At 40.9% G+C, this 6092-nt stretch overlaps 2 pseudogenes; both read right to left on the bottom strand.

The window, feature by feature from the left end:
• Positions 1 to 479: 479 nt before the first annotated feature.
• LOC149156922 (protein DETOXIFICATION 41 pseudogene) lies at positions 480 to 1763 on the bottom strand (annotated as a pseudogene).
• A 2399-nt stretch (positions 1764 to 4162) lies between these two features.
• LOC149156921 (protein DETOXIFICATION 41 pseudogene) lies at positions 4163 to 5676 on the bottom strand (annotated as a pseudogene).
• Positions 5677 to 6092: the final 416 nt, after the last annotated feature.

The raw sequence follows: 6092 nt of genomic DNA, 5'->3' as shown, positions 1-6092 counted from the left end.
ATTGTTACTGATATCTTTAATTCATCTGCAGAAGGTTCTATCATAAAACAACGACTCATATATAAACAACTCAATGCGGTTTAAAATCCTCTGATGGCCAATTAAGAGATAAATGCTGGAGCGCAGCTCCCTTTGAATCATTAACTGAAGTCTTGAAATAGGGATCGAATCCTATGTCTTCGGTTGTGATGGATATCTTAATGCCCAGGCGATAACAACAACACAACTCATTTTAATGGTTCTTGTACTTAACTAGTGACATGATAAATGTATGATTCGATGCTTCACGGACGGTTTGCTTGAAATGTAACTCCACATATTTGATGTGGCCATACCGTTCTGTATTGCCAAGTTGCCAAATAAAGAGAAAGAAAATGGCAATCCTGCCACCCTATTATTGCTTAATTGTCCTGTTCTTACTGTTTACGATGGTGATTTGGCTTTTAAGTTTGGGGCCATCTGGTTATTCAAATGCCATTTAACTATATTGCTTCTGTAATTCGACACAACACTTTGTAGCTAAACCCCTGACAAGTTGCGCTTCATAAAGAGCCTAGTCAAGCGGGTAGTATATCTGAGGAATCATTTTCCTCATATTGGGAATGCTCGACTCTATCTGATACTGTTTGGACCTCTTTGTTCCAATTAGTCTGTGCTGTAAGAATAATTAGAGCCAACGTCTGGAGTGTCACTCCGATTATCATTCCCCACCATATTCCATCGACTCCCATGTTGACCTTAAACCCTAAAACAATTCCAATAGGTAGGCCAATGACATAATATGTTGCCAAATTCATATACGCTACCACATCTTGCCATCCGCATCCTATCGCCACCCCTGAGAGAATAGGTTGGGTGCCATTCAAGATTACAGATATTGCAAGGAGAGGGATCAATGCATAAACAGCGCTCATAACCACAGTGCTGCTTGTGAATAACATAGCCAGTTCCTTTTTCAGTAACATGACTGCTGCGGCAAGAATGACACTTATGATGAAGCATGTGATCACCACAACTACAACTGAAAATCTGGCAGTTTTCGGGCGCCGGGCTCCTAGCTCATTACCAACTCTTATACTTGCAGCTGTGCTGAGACCCAACATTACCATAAAGTCCCAGTTGTAATAATTCCTGCAAGCAGAATTTGAATCTAGAGCAACCTCTGAGTCTGGCAGCAAACCGGATATAGGCACCAGTCCTTGAGTGTACCATATTTCCAAAGTTAGCATAAAAGCAGAAGCTACAGTTAGCTTGAAGTAGGACCAGAGTCCTGTAAAGGCCTTTGTGCTGAAGCCAGTCCATGTCTCCTTGCAAGATGGGCTGTAGAATATATATAATGCAGTAGCAATTACAAGAATCCACCAAGACAGACTCAAAACTAAGGCTGCTGCTAACAGGCCATATCCCAGCTTGTCTACTGCAGCCCAAGTCAAAAAAATGTGGAGGAGAAATGTACCAACAGAAATATAGGCCAAGGGAGCCACAATGTTATGAGCCTGCAAAAAACTCTGCATCGGACAATTGATGGCAAATGCAAATAGCTGAGGAATAAGGCCTCTTGAAAAAAAAACAGCTCCAGCAGCAACAATTTCTTTGCTCTGCCCTATGGCAACCAGCACAGGATCTGCAAATAAGTAGAGGATTGCCAAAAGTATTGCAGTTGCTGCCATTATTATCATCGATTGTTGGCAGATGACACCAAGCATACTGTACTGTTTAACACCGTAAGCTTTCCCACACACAGTCTGCATGGCGCTTGCCATTTGAAGAGCTGGAGAATTTGATACATATTCTAAAAAACATATTTAATGATTTCTTCTTCAAAACAGGGTTTTGAAGAAGAATCAATCTCACACTGACATACAGGACGGAGTCCAGCATCGGCTCCACTTGGGATGGCAGCTGCCGCCTTTTGGAGGTGCCAAGAACCGCAGAACTTTGGGAGAGCAGACAGTGCCTCCATCCATTGGGCAATGGAGTCCATTATTTCAACACATCAACACAACTGAAGACTCATCTTATTAACTGGAAACTGACTGAATTGATTGAAAGACTAATTCAGCAAACCGCACACTAAACTATAATGAAACTGGAACAAAATGCTGCCATAGGGCTGCTTATTTATTTACAAAATCTACCCTACTTTGCTGTAAAGACAATAGATCAGGTAATACTGAAATGCCATATTAACCATTCAAGTAAACCTGAAAATGATGCCGCTTGAGAATGCTTTCGTGAGGACACAGATGTAATTGCTGGCAGCCCTTCATGCACGTAATGAGCCTGGTCACGTACAAGACAGCCTGATCTATCAATCAAACTGAAAAACGTGTCCATGTAAGTTGCCATTGGATCGCGGAAGCCGGACTCTGTTGGCTGCCCCAATTCTGCAATACATACCTCCAGCTGCACACTGTCAATGTAAACATCTGTAGGCAATTCTATGATTTCTTGTTTCAATGGAGGAAGGATTTCCAAGAACTTTTTAGGGTCTTGGAAATCATATGACTGGATCTGCTCATCTAAATCTTGAATCTCCTTTTCGATTCTTTCAACAATTAACTCACAAAATCTAGTTTTGAAACAAGGGAACTTTGGAGATTTCAACCAATGAAGCAAGGCACTGAAAACATCTTCATCAAATTCAGTATCTGCTAACTCATTTCTTATTTCTTCTACAGCTTCACACAGGGCAGGGTTTGCCACATACCCTACCATTGCATGAATGGATCAACAAGCGTTGGAATGTCTGGATCGAATTGGAGTCGCCAGGTGAATGGTTCAGCCTGCATATGTGTCTGACTGTTGTCCACCATCAGCATCAGATCTGCAATTTGATTTCATGTACTGGGACAAGACAATCAACAAGTCGAATGTTCTCCCCAGTATGGTCGCCAATATGTTAGCGCTTGAATTTGCCTCAGGCTGAGGAAGGCAGAATCCAAGGCAACATCAAACCACTTAGCCTCGTAGCTAGCCCTACGAGGACAAGAGAGGGCTCTCTCCAGTCTATCTCAGCAAAAAGTTTTCTAAAAGGGGCTGAGATGACTTTAAAAGAAACTGATTTTAGGCTAGTAAATTGATAAAAAGGGGTTTTTAATAAAATGATGGGGCTTTCCTGGGCTGCATGGGGCAAAGAAACAGTTTGAACAGAGAAGTATAATCAAAAACACAGATTATCTCCTGAGGCAAGGTAGGCAAGAAAGTTTAACATCAAATTTGAGATTAAATGGAATGACAAGACTGCTGAGGAGCTGACAAAGGCATAGAAGATGAATCCTTGTCAAATAGAAGAAAACATTAAATATGAACAAACTTAAAGGCAAAGCATATAAATTATGAATTCTACCTTAACACTTCATCTGTTCAAATGGAAACGATCATGAAATGACATGAACACATAACAGGCTACATATGAAACAAAAGAGGACACAAATGTTAAATCTCATACCACAAGAATCTCAGGGGTCAGAGCTGTGTATTTTCATTAAAACCTCTATCAAAGACTGTACAATCAAACTCTTTGTTCTCCACTAGCTCTCAGAACTCTCTCTTCATCTCTAACTCTACAAATGATTTTTAATACATTAAATAAACTATTCTAGGAGAAAACAAATCGACCCCCAAAACAGGGGCGTTGTTTCAACTAAATCCATGAAGATAGAAAAGAATCCTCCATCTTCTCTAAAGATAGAAAAGTCTTTCAGTATTCTAGCTTTGAAGATTTCGAATGGCCCATGAAAACTAATCCTGGAACATAGACTAGCTGATGATAGAAATAGGTAATCGAACCTTTGAATGCCACTTTGCAACTGCTCTCCAAATTTCCGGAAATGCATTGCCACTTTACGGAAATTGCTAAAATATGGGTCAAACTGCCACATATGCTCTTTTAGATGAATCAAATGCGCACATATTGTTACTGATATCTTTAATTCATCTGCAGAAGGTTCTATCATAAAACAACGACTCATATATAAACAACTCAATGCGGTTTAAAATCCTCTGATGGTCAATTAAGAGATAAATGTTGGAGCGCAGATCCCTTTGAATCATTAACTGAAGTCTTGAAATAGGGATCGAATCCTATGTCTTCGGCTGTGATGGATATCTTAACGCCCAGGCGATAACAACAACACAACTCATTTTAATGGTTCTTGTACTTAACTAGTGACATGATAAATGTATGATTCGATGCTTCACGGACGGTTTGCTTGAAATGTAACTCCACATCTTTGACGTGGCCATACCGTTCTGTATTGCCAAGTTGCCAAATAAAGAGAAAGAAAATGGCAATCCTGCCACCCTATTATTGCTTAATTGTCCTGTTCTTACTGTTTACGATGGTGATTTGGCTTTTAAGTTTGGGGCCATCTGGTTATTCAAATGCCATTTAACTATATTGCTTCTGTAATTCGACACAACACTTTGTAGCTAAACCCCTGACAAGTTGCGCTTCATAAAGAGCCTAGTCAAGCGGGCAGTATATCTGAGGAATCATTTTCCTCATATTGGGAATGCTCGACTCTATCTGATACTGTTTGGACCTCTTTGTTCCAATTAGTCCGTGCTGTAAGAATAATTAGAGCCAACGTCTGGAGTGTCACTCTGATTATCATTCCCCACCATATTCCATCGACTCCCATGTTGACCTTAAACCCTAAAACAATTCCAATAGGTAGGCCAATGACATAATATGTTGCCAAATTCACATACGCTACCACAGCTTGCCATCCGCATCCTATCGCCACCCCTAAGAGAATAGGTTGGGTGCCATTCAAGATTACAGATATTGCAAGGAGAGGGATCAATGCATAAACATCACTCATAACCACAGTGCTGCTTGTGAATAACATAGCCAGTTCCTTTTTCAGTAACATGACTGCTGCGGCAAGAATGACACTTATGATGAAGCATGTGATCACCACAACTACAACTGAAAATTTGGCAATTTTCAGGCGCCGGGCTCCTAGCTCATTACCAACTCTTATACTTGCAGCTGTGCTGAGACCCAACATTACCATAAAGTCCCAGTTGTAATAATTCCTGCAAGCAGAATTTGAATCCAGAGCAACCTCTGAGTCTGGCAGCAAACCGGATATAGGCACAGTCCTTGAGTGTACCATATTTCCAAAGTTAGCATAAAAGCAGAAGCTACAGTTAGCTTGAAGTAGGACCAGAGTCCTGTAAAGGCCTTTGTGTTGAAGCTAGTCCATGTATCCTTGCAAGATGGGCTGTAGAATATATATAATGCAGTATCAATTACAAGAATCCACCAAGACAGACTCAGTACTAAGGCTGCTGCTAACAGGCCGTATCCCAGCTTGTCTACTGCAGCCCAAGTCAACAAAATGTGGAGGAGAAATGTACCAACAGAAATATAGGCCAAGGGAGCCACAATTTTCTGAGCCTGCAAAAAACTCTGCATCGGACAATTGATGGCAAATGCAAATAGCTGAGGAATAAGGCCTCTTGAAAAAAAACAGCTCCAGCAGCAGCAATTTCTTTGCTCTGCCCTATGGCAACCAGCACAGGATCTGCAAATAAGTAGAGGATTGCCAAAAGTATTGCAGTTACTGTCATTATTATCATCGATCGTTTGCAGATGACACCAAGCATACTGTACTGTTTAACACCGTAAGCTTGCCCACACACAGTCTGCACGGCGCTTGCCATTCGAAGAGCTGGAGAATTTGATACATATTCTAGAAAACATATTTAATGATTTCTTCTTCAAAACAGGGTTTTGAAGAAGAATCAATCTCACACTGACATACAGGACGGAGTCTAACACCAGGTACGTGGTATAATTTGTTTTTCTGAATAAAATTAGTTCGCTCTTCCTATGGTTTGCTTTCACACTTAATGATAAGGAAATTGCTCTCCTGCGCGGTTATACTTTTTTCTTTTGTTGTCCCCTTATTTAGCTGAAAATTCATCTTGCTTCTCATGCATCTTCCATGTCTTGGCTTGCATCAACTTGCTGGTCGTGGCTATCCAAGTTTAAAATCGGGGAGTGCGTGGTCATTTCTAAACCGTGCTCTGACATCCGTTTCAAAATCGGACCATGGTGGTGCATAGTCGACATTTGC

Source organism: Pinus tabuliformis, chromosome 9 (assembly GCF_031772625.1).
Source record: "Pinus tabuliformis cultivar Carrire ecotype Pingquan chromosome 9, CPIR1, whole genome shotgun sequence".
In the NCBI taxonomy this organism is placed as follows: Eukaryota; Viridiplantae; Streptophyta; class Pinopsida; order Pinales; family Pinaceae; genus Pinus; species Pinus tabuliformis.
The sequence above is the reverse complement of the archived record's forward strand: the minus strand, read 5'-3'. Positions and strand labels throughout refer to the sequence as shown.